We start from the raw sequence: 14,941 nt of genomic DNA, 5'->3' as shown, positions 1-14,941 counted from the left end.
TATTTCTCCAGAATCGCTTACCCCAGCTTTATAATGCAGAGAAATATCCCATGTTACAGTTGGAAATACCATATTTCATTGAATTTACAAAAAATGTTCTAATGTCAGGATATATATTGTTATTAGGATATGAAATGACCTATATTGGGATATGATTTTTTGTGAAACCGCACAACCCTACTTCCAATCTACCTGTTTTTGGCAATAAGAAGTTACTGCTTCCATTAAAAGCCCAGAATCTAAAATAATACAGTTAAATTACTTAAAACTCTGTACGCCATGATACGAAACTAAAACTTTGTGTGGAGAACCTGTGTATGGCTGTCCAATAGTGCTGCCAGAAGAGAAATACAAAGAGACAATCTTAATATCATTAGTCTGTACACAATCCATACAATACTCATATTTAGTTAAATCCACAGTATCCACAATATTCATTTTGTCTGAACATTAGACGCTTTACAAAGTTAAATGCTTATCTAGGAAAATAGGCGGTACATTAGACGAACACTCTGTGAAAGCCTGTGCTGAGTATTACTGCAAGATTTGTTTTTAATTATTCTATTTTATTGGACTTTATTAGACCTCAGCAGCACAAGGCACTCAAGAGGCCACGCATCCCAATAACTTGGTAGACATAACGGATTTAACTTATACATCTCTACATACAATGGATCCACGGTTCAATGGCATTAGCCAAGCTTTCTCCATTTCACCCATGTGTTAGCATTAGCTTAGCTCACAGAGTCTGGGTGCATAGTTAGCACTTAGCAGCATGAGAGTGGCCGGGCCATCTGTCCCGTCTGAGTGGGCTGTGGGTAAATGACCTGCACCCCAGCTGCACTGACTCATCCTGACTAGGACAGCTTCTCTGTTTGTTCCTCAGAAAAACACAGTGCAAGGGATAGAGCGAGGGAGAGACGGGGCGCTGGATGAGCACAGGGTGAAGGCGAGGGATAGAAGGTCAAAATTTGGTGATAACAGAACAAATTGGTATATGCCATACAAGACTACCAGAGGCTGCAAGAGTCCACAATGTTAAAATGGCTTCAGCTGTAAACTTTGAAGAAGGTCACGCACCTGAACAAATAGTTTTAAAGTGTTAATATGCATAAAGAACACAGAAATGTTAGTAAGGATGAGCCAGTGAAAAAGTCACTACAGAAACACCAAAACATGAATACTTATATATATTTTTTTGTTTAAAATCATGATTTACTTTTTTTAGCGAGTAACAGTTTCCACAGCAATCAAGGCCTAGATTCAAAGTCAATCCATCATTCCTTTTGTGCTATAAAATGCTGGCAGTTGTGTTATGGTTGGGCATGTAAAGGGTTTGGGATGGACAAAAATCAGGGAATGAATTTCAGAGGCTGCATGTGACATTTAAAATTTTTGGAGCAAATACTTGAATATTAAATAAATGCATTTGCTGACGCAGAAAAGGAACAAAACAACTAAATATTTCCATGACACTGCAATCTGACACAAACGCTGTAAACAAATACGCAATCTTGCAGACCACAGTGCTTCCCTAAGCCTCACTATCAGGACCGTAGGACTATGATGAACAAAGGCTGTTCTAAGAGAGGAGTGTCAAGAGCGTCAGAGGTTTTGGCGCTCATGGCCTTGGTGACGAGGTCTGCAGAAGGAGAAGGAGGGGAGGGACAAAAGCTCCTCTATGCTTAGTGCTGCAACTTGTATAAATCCGTCTTTGTTAGCGGGACATGACTGGGATTCTTGCTAAACAGCTATTTTTACATCCTTGAGCACCAGAGAGGGCAGTTAATGTACAAGTAAGAGTGCATGGCCTTTGGCTAAGTGGGCTGTTCGGCCAACGTCATCAGCCCTCCGCCTGCTGGAAGGAGAGGGGACTTCCATGAAAAATGTGCATGCCTGAGGTCATCCATCTTGGACACTGGTTAATACTCAGCCAATTCTACCGGCAGTTTCTGACCTCATTTGTCTTGTTAGATAAACTTGACGCATTGGTCGACCTGACATGTACATCCATAGCAGGAGGGAAGCCCGATATTCTACTCGCTGTCTAGCTAACACCACCTTAACAAGCATGTTGATCCATCCATACGCACATAAACTTAGAACTAATTCCAGGTGTCTTCATGTTTACCTGTGACTGGACGCTAGTGCCATTCAGTTTCATATCCTGGTAACATCAGCTTTTTAAAGATACAATGTTCTTATTGTGTAACTGGAATCAAATGAGAATTGACATTACAGGCCCTAAAAGTTTTGGTGAACTAATGAGCACTTTGCCGTGATCCCACGGCATGGTGCGATAGGATTATTCTTTCCTTTACGTAGGAAAAATGTTGCACAGAGAGACACGAGCACGCATGTTATTTGCAGGTGAAAGTTTTCCAGCTATCTTGCAGGGCCAACCATCTAACACAAACACTCACCGTGATCTCCAAGACAGAGATCAAATAAACAAAAGGCTATTCAACATTCCCATAAATGTCTGCAGGTTATCCATGACAGAATCATTTCAGATCCTGTGTGAAAAACAAGTGAGCCTACCTTGCAAGCTGTATATCCACAGGAGCTGATTTAATTCTGTGTCTTGTAGTATTTCTGTTACTGAAAATGAGTAAGCGTAAGAGTGTCGTTTTGCTGTTGTTTGCGCCTTCTGACTTTATCATGTGCTGCAGTGTGTGTGAGGGACTGTAGTTTGTGACCTCTCCCTCCTCTGATATCCTGTTTTATGTAATCAGGTCGTCCCAGACCCTCTAAAACAACAACTGCTAAATCAGGTTGTGGGGTGGTGGGGGTTGGGGATAGGGGGAAAAGTTTAAGTTTAAAAAATGAAATGGGAGTAAACCCCAACACATATCAGAAGAACAGCTTCTTTTACAAAGTTATTTCACTTTTGTTACAGCCTGAGTGTTGTTTATAGAAGTTTGGCCTTCATTACTATCAATTATTATGCAAAACCACAAAGATGCTGTGAACCTGTCTGAAACAGCTTTTAGATTGAAGGGCACAAAGCAACGTGAGAGATCATACAGTTGTTTAACAGGTCCAGTTTAACCAAATTACACAGTATAAAAAGCTCATTTAGAAGTGAAAAAAGGTCAAATCAAGTGTGCCTCAAGGCTGCTTTACAATCTGTAAAGCATATGAAGGCCTATCCTTACCCTCGATTATTATGACTGTCCAACTGCCTTTCTCTCCCTAAATGTCACTGATTAAGAATGATCTTTCACTGCATTATGACCTAACCGATATTATGTTTCTAGAGGAAATACATCACATTAAGAAAGTAAAGACATCATTTCATTTAAAACCTCCTCTCACCGCTAACATTGCTTGTCGTAATGGTTCTAGCAATGCAGTCCCAAGATTATAGCAGTGAAATATTCCTTTTTATTTCCATCGCTAATCGAAGGTCTGTGCAGAGCTCATAATCATTGACAAATCCCTTTCTCCTTGCATTTCTCTATCTAGTGTTGCGTCTGAGGGCTCCATCCTCTTCTCTGGATCAGAGCCTTCCTCTGCTTCCTGTGGAGACTTTATGATTCTGTGTCCCATCTGCACTCTCTATAAAAAAAAAAAAAAGGTCAGAGATGCCACAGCATGGACAGCTTCCTCTACATGCCTGCTTCACAAAGGCTCTCCCTTGGCAGCCCACTTACCCCAGACACTTCTGCTAATGCTGCAAAGATAGCTAGTCAGGGACTGGAGGTCTTTTAAGTCAAGGAATAAGAAGGGCTTACAGCGCATAAAAATGTAACAAAGCTTTTACATCATAATGAGACACTCCTTTGCAATCCAGTCTCTCTGCTTTGTAGTCTTTCTTTGCATGCAGGTTTGATGTAGTTATTTTAACATTTCAGTGACTTATCAACTGCATGTAGGAGGCAATGATGATGTTCTGTAATAACAAAGTGCACACACTTCACTCTTCAGTGACGTTGCCGGGCAGCGCTCTAGAGACTCAGCCAGGCATGAGAGCTTTGCGAGCTGCACATTTATCCACACAACAAACTTAACTACTTTCTAACCCCAATCATGGCAGCCTTAAGCTCTTAACAACAGAGGATGTAGGTGAGCAATTATTCTATAAAATCAAAATAATTAGATTTTCTTTTCCAACAAATTATAAATTCGAATTAAATTTGCTTATAAAATAAATAATGCTTTACCACACCTGGGGCAACGGCGAACTATTGTAAAAGCAGTCCTGTAGAATCATACTGAATCCAGGAACAAAGTGAGAACAAGCTAAAGATAGGACCACCCAGGCAACAAGACTGAAGTAACAGCAACACTCACTTAGGTGTTCTTGTGTGTGTCCTATTGAACCCTTACATGTCCATCTTAGAAACAAACACAGCAAAAACTGTAACTCCCAACTGGTTCTGAACTTATCAATTACCATCCGTGTCTACAGCATAGCGCTGCTCCCACGTGAGAGTCAACATCTTTCTTTCTCTCCTCTCGGAGAGAAAACAAGAACAAATCTTTGTTAAACTGAAACATCACATCCTTGCTTTGTGTGCAAGCGCCCCATCTTCCCACACAGGTCAGAGACACAACAGTGAGAATCTCAATTCTCAATTCTTCCAGAAGAACCAAAGCTCAAGATCCAGAACTCCTCTGAAACTAGACTTTTCATAAGACCGTGAATGACTACCACAGCGTTAATACACCGAGGCCATATACACTACATCTGCTCTTATTTATTCATGTTCTAGTTTATGTTTCGCACATTATATATTATCACAAGAAGACTATAGGTAACACACATGTAACGATTTTGAAGACTGTTAGCAGCAATCATTTCTAATAATTTTGATCATTCTATGGCGGCTGGGAAATTTTAGTCCTGAAAAACAAACTACTTAATAACAGAGCAGAATAGGGGTGGATAACATGGACAAAATTAATGTAGCAATAATTATCAGCATTATCTTGATGTAGATAACAGATGTAAGAGGTGAGTATTGCTCATGTTCATCCATGGAATCAAAATGGCTTTTTAGTGTTTTAAAAGATTATAATCTTACATTTAAAAAATGCCTGTTTTGTAATTACTTGAACTGTGGAAACATTAAACTTGTTATTAATTTAAACAACAGCTGTGAACCACAATATAAGAATGCGAGTCCCTAAGATATGATTACATGAAACAATTAAAAATAATATTGAATTATTCCACATCCAGACAGCAAGTTAATGGGGTTTGGTACAGACACTGGTGTAGCAATGCGAGCCAGCACCAGCCTCTGTACAGGCTACAATGCCAAACAAGTAGGCTCCATACCAAAAAACAGAGCAGCTGTTTTATGCAGCTGGACATATACTATGGAGGTAACACCTGTGCATTCCTACTATGCTAGAAATAAAGTGGCAAACTGACATCTGCTGTGTAATGCATGCGGGCGATAAAAATAGCCTGGTTTATGCCCAGTTCTGTTAACACTATCTGATATTACCAAATGCTTCAAAGTCAGAAAGTGAAAGCAACTTTTATGAACAACAACTTTCAGCCACTATAGAGCTCATCCTAAGAGTTTAGAATACATCACATCCTATATGCATGCTCATCAGCAGTGTATTGATCCAAAAGGAGCACCTTCGATCAAAACAAGCCAGTTCTCTTCCTTCATAATGTACACAATCCCTCCCTTTCTCCCTCAATCTACCATTGCACAGTCGCTCCTCTTTCATGTGCAGCTGTGAAATTCTCACCCAGGCAGGCGCAATCTGACCTCAGCCCTAACAATCTTCGGTAACTGTCCAAAGAACACAGACCTTGGTAGTCATACTGCTATCTTTGCAAACAGCGCACACAAAGACCAATATTCTCATGAAAGACCGTCTGCAAGGCAAACAGGTGTTCTTAATTTATGGGCTTTTACAGGTGACATAATAACAAGACAATGTCATGACTTTCCAAACTGTTTTACATCAAAAACCAAATATTCTGGCTGAGATCAGAAACCACAACCACCCTGTCATTAGGTCTAATGCACAGCAGCAAATTCTGGAATAATTTAACAAGGTAAAACTTAAACTTTGAACATTTATCAAACTTCAGCCTTTTCCACCAAACTTTGACAAAAATATATATGCAGAAGAAGCAGCAATGCTTACCAAGGTTTTCAACAGCAGGTATCAACCAATTCTGTGGTCTTTTGTACCTAGATACTCCATAAAGCCCAGGACCAGTACCGGTACCAGTGATACTCCAATGTCTTGGATAGTCAACTGTGTAATTGCTGTCGTTGCTGTACTAACTCTTTCTCGTAGGGCGGGGACAGGAACTCTCAGTCAAGTAATCATTCCATATCATTCATTAGAGTATCCACAGACAGGGGGAGAGAAAGACCAAGAGAGAGACGGAGTGAGAGGGAGAAGGTGGGGAAGATGTAGCAGAGGAGAACATGAGCGTGACTGATGGGTAGGTCTGCACTGTGGCCAAGTGCAGCGGTGGGTCTTGTTTTTATTGTCAGAAGACAGGAAAGATTCAATCAGCATTTTCAAGTTCATTTTTGGTGACATCTGCCACCTCCAACAGCTATGAGCCGCCGCCGCCGCCGCCGCCGCCGCTTCCCCCTGGCCTCACCACACAGTTTTCAGACAGGTAGTGTTCTGACTTAAACCCTTGCTCACAGGGTAAAGCATTAACTCACTGGGAGCAGGTTTAAACATTAACACCATCTCAAATCATGTATGACTGAGGAAGCACAGAAGCGTCAGTAGTTGCATATAATGTAGGAAACTGTTCAGCACTCACAGTGTTAGCTTGTTCATCCAAACTAAACCTACTACCTCTTACTGTGTTTTCCAGGAAACACAGGGCTTTGTGAAACAGAGAAAAGGAGAGAAAAAACACACACAAGGCAAAATAACATCCCTTAGTGGAAGTTTCCACTTTGTTTGCGCTTTTTATCTTCCTGGTCATCTGTTCCCAACACACACTCTGGGCAAAAAGATATCCTGTTTTGCCTCCTTTTGTCACTGTGGTTGTGTTTGGGGGTCGGTCAGGAGCTAACTTTAGAACCTCTTCTATATTAACATTTGCTGCAACGGCTAATGTCTCGTAAGAAAACTGGGGATTGGATTCAGACCCCCTAAACAAGGTCACTAGACAGCGATTAGTGAAGTGAAAGTGTTTCCTTTGGAGGCTCAGAACTCACTAAAGGGAATAATGCACATGCTAGGTTGAAATACTGTTAAAATCTATACTTTGAGTGGACAAAGTAAAGAGGGGATCACATCTGTACTGTGAAAATTCAATAAACAAAGTTGAGAATGTGCTCACATTATACATTTGCTCATATACAAGTCTTTGCAAATTATTTGACGTGTGTTGGGGAAAGGGGTTGGGAATCCCTATTTGATGTTTATGTGTGACGGAGAGATTGATTGACACTATCAGAAATGATACTAAGCATGGGGCGACCTGATAGCTCATCTGTTAGAGCACGTACAACATATCCTTACCACAGCGGCGCAAGTTCGAATAGGCCCATCCTCCCCTCCATCACCCCCCTGCCTTTCCTGTCTCTCTCTACTGTATCTATCAAATAAATGCGGAAATACAGAAAAACATCTGCAAAAAAAAATAAAATTATACTAAACAACCTACTGCATACATACAGTATATTGTATACATGCACCAGCATTATTCTAGCTCCACTAAAACAACAAGCATGCCCTTGTTTGCAGCTATCCCCCTATATAAAAAGAATCCCTCACTGGCCTCCTGCCTGCAAACACTGCCAATTGTGTTCATCGGAAAAAATGACCAAGCCAGAGATACCACTGCAAGAGTCTACATAAGACAACTGTTTTGCACTGCCTCACCTGTTTTTTGATGTATGGTCCGGCAATAATTTGAAAGAAATTGTATCTTGTGTGCTACGTGTTCGTCATAATCATTTGTGGGAAACCGGAGGTATCATGGAAAATACTGTAGGGATCAATGTCTACTGTTATGATAAGTTCGGCTAATAAACAAAAATAATATGTGCAATGGAATGGAGTTAATTAGGTAGCACTCCAACGGCTATATAAGAGCTGTAGACAAGCTGGTAAAGGGGCTTTGATTGTCTTTAAAAGTAGTAATAAATGTCTCCACACGGTCAGGTGCAGGAAAATTACAATAGTCAATAAAATATATGAACAACCCAGCACTGAACCTGCCGTAAATCATCAAAACAAAGTGACACCTGATTGCAGAACAAAGGCGCGGAGAAAAGAGAAAGTAATTATACTTAGAAAATGAACTTTGCTCGCTCTTTAAGGAAACAGTGGCTTCAAGATTTGTGACTGAAAAGCAATATTGCAAACAAAGTTCAAGTTCTTCTCATGCACTTGTTGGACGTGGCCACAATCATGGCCATTTTTTGTGAGGGCCTGTCTGATTATCCTTTGCAGCACTTGTTTTTGTGACAGTCATTCAGACACTTCATTGTAACCATTCGGTTTAAGGCTGTTATTTTATGATTGCAGATATTTAAGGATTAATCGTGCTGTAACAGTGAATCAAAGTACAGCAATCTTCCAAACAACTCCACCATTACAGTGGCATTCAGGTTATGCATGAGTCTTTAAGCTTCCATCCACTTCCTGTCATCCAAACAAACATCTCCATACTGATGAATACTGAAGAATAATCGTTTCATAGTCAAGTCCGTCTCTGACCTTATGCCGAGCGTTACAAGCTACCAATATTTGTATAATGCTGATAACAACAGTACTCAAATGGTCTAAACAAAAAGCTAAATGACAAGCTCACTGGTTATTAAAATGGAATTAATGTCTCCTTACCTGGTTCCGAAGAGTCCAAGCTTTGCACGGATAAAAACAAGAAACATTGCGAGAGAAATAAGGTAAGCAAGCTGCTGACCAGTCACTGTTGTCGAGTGAGCCTGGCCACTTTCCTGCCTACACCGCTGACTTCCCTCCCCTCCTCTTTACTCCATAAAGTCTGCAACACCCTGCTCCAATAACCCCTGACCCACAGGAAGTAGACACAATGGACTGAAAATAACACACCACCTCCCCTGGCAACAACTGCCCACCCCAACCCCCAATGCACAGTGCTTCTACACTACAGTACACCTACAATACGCCGGCCCAAGATAGGTGGGCAGAACCAAAAATACCAACCACTATTCAACAAGCTGTGCCCACGTGCCAAAAAGTGAAGTGTCCCACTTTGACTTCTATTCGTGGCATTTGATGTGCTCCTGCACATGCACAAGTCAGTAGAAAAAGCTCCATCTATAATATTATGGATTAATATTGTGGACCTTCTAAGATATTTTTAAATGTAATGTTTCAATAAGAGCCTGCAGGGGCACAGCCTCGCAGCTCTCAATGAAGCAGAGGTTTTCATACTACAGTGGGTTGTGGGTTGGGCAGCCGACTCATGATGGTCCCACTGCTTCCTGTAGGGGGGGACCACTGCATAGTGAGATGGATGACTTCTCCATAGTCAGGCTTGAAAAGCATCAGTGGGTGAATGTGTGTTTGGCTTATTTGTTAAATGAGAACATATTCATTTTCTTTATATGCAGTATACACCACTAAAGCAACAGAAAGTGTAGTTTCTATATATTAAGGCTATTTTAAAGGCTTTTGATTGATTAAATTTTTTTAAAAGCTGTATGGTATGTACCTTGTTAATACTGTGTTAGTCCACTCTGTGTGAGTCTCTAACCCAGTCCTTATCCATGCAGTGAGCAGCACCAGTCTAATCCAATCAGCCCGATGAAAATTGTTCCAAATCACATTTAGTGGCCAGTGAGAGGTTGCCTTAGACATGATCTAATTAGCCCCTCTTGCTGGAGTCCATCCACTAGGAAATGGCTTGCGATGCCATACCCAGAGATAAGGAAATGGACTCTGCTGTGCACTTATGTGTTGGATTCAAAAAACATGGTGCCTGGTTACACAGCAAAAAATTTGATGAAATAAGATTCAAGTACAATTTAGGTTCACAGTTATTCCCGTCCATAAAATGAAATAACAGGAAACCCAAAAGACAGGGAATTAGTGAATGCTGTCATGACTTCAGGTGCTGCTGCAAATTCTATTTTGATAAGCTGTCTTTCTTAGATCAGAAATACAACATGCCTATTCTTAGTACTTGCATTTACCATGTTTGGTGTCCTGTTCTACGGGCTGAGCTGTTGAGCATGCCTAGGCTTGTTAAGTTAAAGACACACCTCCGTTTTTCAGCCAGTCACCTGAAACTGGTACACACCTCCACACTCTGTTGTCACATTCAGATGATACTGGTTCACTTTCAGTTGAAAGGGAATGCGCGTGGTGTGAACACATACCTCAGAGTTTGTGTGCTGCGTGTGTGTTCATGCGATTCCCAAACAGTGATTCACATTATAGTGAAGTGTGTGGAATCCCTCATACACATCCATTTTAAGCCACCAATAAGGCAGCAAATGTAACAATGCAAAATATTTCCCCAACTCTGCTATTACGCAAATGGCCCCAAAACAATGTCAGCGTTTTATGTCCTCTCTCTTAGCTGTGGGCTGACTTTTGTGGGTGTGTGCTTGCATGCCTGGAGATTTGTTCTAACAGCTTCCGCTCATTCGTACTCAACTCACCTGAACTCACCATCTCCTGTGCACACAGCTTCTCTCACAAGGTTTCATTTCCAAACCTTTTCAGTCTATGAACCATTCTGTTATTCAACCCATTCTGTAGTGCCCAGTGGACACATTTATACATCCATGCATTTTAAGTTTTATGGCCATCTAATGCTTTCACTGTTGCCTGCAGAGAGACCAAAAGGCAGGTTTTGACCCACATATTTATCCATTAACTGCTTTTAAGGGACCATCTACTTTAAAATAAACTCTTCCAACCTCTTTAATCAACCACAATGCTCACACCTCCCACAAAGGCCTGACCACAGCATCCCTCTGTTCATACATCAGAAAACTCAAAACAACTGAAGAACTAGCCTTCCTTCATCATGATGAGATCTCAAACAACACACACAAACCGAAGTTCCACAAAATATTTTTGGGTGATAATGTTGATTAAATGGTCAAAAAAGCCAACAAGAGCAACCCACTCAACACATCACTCAAACAAAGCTGGTGCCTATGAGAATGGCACATAACAAAGAAAACAACTAATGTTGGTTTAAATTGTTTAACAAAACACACAGTTAGACAAGAGAGATCTGGAACTACATTATTGAACTTAATATAGGGGTTCAATTAAAGCCAAGAAATAATAAATAAAAAAAACTATCAGTGCCCAGAAACAAGAGACTTTCATCTGCTGAACAAAGTACTATGGGTTAACTTCACCACCTTAACACAAAATGATATTTGTTTCCAAATGGTCCTTCATTCCTAACAAGATCTGTACATGACGTAATCTGACTGGGCTGATCAGGGGAATAAAGGACTCTGTAAAAACCCTGCTAATGATAAGGATTGCATTACACAGCAATACAACACAGGCCAGGTTCAAACATAGGGGTCTTCATGGCAGGAATAAAAATGGAGCATGTGGAAGATCACCAAAGTACAAATCAGTCAACAGTCAACATTTTCTCTATAATTTAGGTATCTTTTTCACATTCTTGTAATTCTCAATTATTACTTCTCCAGCGTAGTGAAAATGCACTCACGTTGGCTTGTGATGGCAAGGGCAAAATCCAGGTCGCCAATCATTACCTATTACCGTACAGAGTACCCTCCAGTCCAGTTTTTGTGCAATTTGTAAACACACCAATGACCTCTCTAACCCCCTCTACACTTGGCAATAAAATGTGTCTCATATCCAGATTGTATCTAGATATAATTTTTACCTAATTACATTTACACCTGGTTTTAATGTGTCTCCAGTGTGCACAATGAGTTCCGATCGCTCTTTCTCAACTCAACAACCGAACGTCAAGTCCTCCTCTTGTTTGCTATACTATACATAGTATAATAACTTTCTGACCCATCTCATTCCACCATGATCTGATTTCCTCCATGGATTACACACCCATGTTTTCCTCAGCCGGAAAGTGAAACTTCAGTTGCGTCTGGCATTGTTTCCTTGCGCTACCTGTCTGAGTTTAACTCAGCAATTACGGATATGTTCCATTCACCATTGTAAAGCATGTATTTCTGCCCACTTGTTGTATGTGGACTGACAACACAATTGTATTTACACTTGTGTTCAATATGGTCACAATGCGTCCCTGACAAAAGCGGGAGGAGTTTTAGCCGATTGGATCACAATCTGTTCTCAATGCGTCTTGAGTGCATTTACACCTGTATTTTCATGTGGTCAAGCACTATCCAATTGTAATTTGATCACCCAAAATGCATTTTAATACAAAGTGTAAAGGGGGTCTCATTTTTTGCTGTTTAAAAACAGTTATCTTGCCCACTTCACAATAAGATCAAATGGAATTCCTGTCACAATGATGCATGAAAATGACAAAAGAGCATTCTGATGCGCCTATTGATTTATAGGTAAAAGGGCGCAAGCTACTTATGGAAGGAACACATACCTGGCTTCCTTTATGCTTAAATGCTTCAGTAATGACAGAAACTCTGTGTTACTCTGACTTATACATTAACACCACATGCCTTAATATAACAAAAGTAAATATATGCTGAAAATGATCCCAGATTCAAATGTACTTGTTGTAATGTAATTACCCTTATTCAATCATCATACTCTGAGGAAGGTTTACGAGAGCAGATGGCAGCCCACTCTCAGCCATGAGAACCAAAGCTGTACTAGAGATAAAAACTGGCTCATCTGACTTCAGGATATATGCTGCTACCCAAAACACAACTTTATAACTTTCCCACAGCATCTCCTTGTTGTTTGGTCTTTCAGTTTTAATATTTTTTTCCCTAGATAAGCAGGAGGTCAAAATGTTGCATGCTTCGCTCCTCCACAACCTTCAGACTTTTACCCACTGCATTCTTTCTTTTGATTACCTGCTCTCTCTCGCTCTCTCCTCTGCTGTTTCATCCAATTTGCGTTTGCCTCTCCTGCCCTCACCAATCTAAGCTCTTGCAGTCACATGAGTCACATGCACTTGTCAAAGCTGCATCGTTAGAATTCAACACATTCCTTTGGCATGGCAGACTTGGTTCACATGATCACGCTGTTCGTTGACCGCTGACAAGGGGGGCTTAAACAACTCTCCTTTCAGCTCCTATTGGCCTGTACACAGTCAAACAGGTCAGACAAATGTATACATAATAACAGTTCAGAAATAAATAGTCACAGTAGATCATTGCCATGGAACACAGGGTTTGATTTAAGATGTCTAGACTTTACGATTTAAGATAGAAGCAGAGCTTCCTATTTCAATACCACTACCAAACAGTATGAATTACAAATGAGTAAATAATTATATATAACACAGATGTTGAGAGGTATCATTCATGTGGCTAAATTACAAATGTATCTGTTAAACCTAACACCTGTAAGAGAACTTGCTGATCATAAAAGGCTTGTGTTTGAAATTCCCTTTGCAACATTGCATAGTGTTAGTTAAAACTGCACCAGGACATCAGTCCACACAGAAGAATATTATACAGACCATAACGTTTTCTACAATTGTGAATTTTACTATTTATATTTCCTCTTGTATTGACAAACATGACTTGTTGTCTGTATTCTAACGGGGGAAAAAACAGTAATAGTTTAAAGTCAAGTAATACAATCACCAACCTTGAGCTCTGCTTGGATTTCAAACAGAAGTTATCCAAATGCCATGGGCTGAGACAAGGTTGAGCAAGGTATTCCGCAGGTTTCTAAGACACATAAAAGTAAAAAGAAGAGTGCACTGCCAGGAAAAGTTCAGAGAAATGCCAAGACGGTAGGTGTACATGAGGAGGAGGTCCTCCAGACTCTCAGCTTCCAATCAGCCTGGACACGAATGCTCTCTGAGAGCAGGGGTCTCTGCTGCATCTCTGTGTCTCTCTCACTGTGCGTGTGCGTGTTTGAGTACATGTGTGCGAGTTTAACCACGTCCTCTGGCTAGAGGCCAGGCCAAAGATATCAGGCAGCACTATAGTAACTCTAATGCAATCAGGGACAGTGGCCACAACAGGACCAGTGGTGAAGAGCAAAGAGCCATCCATCTTTCTCCGTCCATTACGGTTACTGAGGATTCCTTCTCTAAAACATGCAAAGACACTGATGTTTGAAAACCACATAAAAAAGACAAATTAAGGCCGATTATATACAGACAGCAACTGTTTTATTGAGGGGCTGTCCGAGTCACAGTAACTTGAGAAAATACACAGGTCAGTAGCGATATTTCGCATCTAGTCTTCAAGCTGAGACCTCAACACCCCCCTGTCTAACTTAGCCTGTCCTGTCCAGACCGGGATAAACAGGCGCATGTACTGGTGCACACACAGCACAGAGCAAGGGAAGAGGGGCAAAAGCTACCATGACAGCAGTGGGCTATATTAAGAGGCTGCAGACACAGCGGCTAGGGTCAGATCACACAGCACCACATAACTAAAGTGCCAGCTGCATCTGTGCGTGTGTGTGGGAAATGACAGGTGAACCTTTGAGTAAAATGTGAACAGAAAGTCGCACATATTTCTACCTTCAAAAGCAGCCCTGAAACCTGGTCACACCAATCATCCACAGAGCTCAAATTAGGCAGGGAAATACAACAAAACCTCCATGAGAAAGGCTGAAGTTTTTAGTTTTAAAAACTAGCCTGGAGAATCTGCAAGCAGGCAGCACATGTCGAATCATCTGCAAGACCTTCCGGCATCTTGCAGCTGCTATTTCATTTTTAGGGGCACAACTAGTCGTTTTGACACAGTGTAAAAGGTCTTGTTAAAATCTCTAACATTTCCCATCTAAATATTACACTGCCCCACAAAAAGGAAGTTTTTTAAAAGGGTCACAAGACATATGGCAGCAACAGCCACTCTTTGTCAGACTA

General features: G+C 40.8%; 1 protein-coding gene and 1 long non-coding RNA gene across 4 annotated transcripts in view; both read right to left on the bottom strand.

The window, feature by feature from the left end:
- The window catches only part of gab1 (GRB2-associated binding protein 1), a 54,507-nt gene that overhangs the window by 26,413 nt on the left and 13,153 nt on the right, over positions 1 to 14,941 (bottom strand). Inside the window, exon 1 of one of the 3 annotated variants that reach the window (XM_046046832.1) lies at positions 13,705 to 13,805. The exons of the other annotated variants lie outside the window; for them this stretch is intronic. The gene's annotated coding sequence lies outside the window, so the exon portion shown is untranslated. Of the gene's footprint in view, positions 1 to 13,704; positions 13,806 to 14,941 lie in introns of those variants that run through there. 3 annotated transcript variants of the gene reach the window in all.
- On the bottom strand, positions 3,365 to 4,363 carry LOC123969440. Its single transcript, XR_006824735.1, has 2 exons — positions 3,657 to 4,363; positions 3,365 to 3,561 (listed from the first exon to the last, which is right to left on the bottom strand). It is a non-coding gene; the product is annotated as an uncharacterized LOC123969440 (long non-coding RNA).

Source organism: Micropterus dolomieu, linkage group LG04 (genome assembly GCF_021292245.1).
Source record: "Micropterus dolomieu isolate WLL.071019.BEF.003 ecotype Adirondacks linkage group LG04, ASM2129224v1, whole genome shotgun sequence".
In the NCBI taxonomy this organism is placed as follows: domain Eukaryota; kingdom Metazoa; phylum Chordata; class Actinopteri; order Centrarchiformes; family Centrarchidae; genus Micropterus; species Micropterus dolomieu.
Note: the sequence above shows the minus strand (reverse complement) of the source record. Positions and strands in the feature narration are given on the sequence as shown.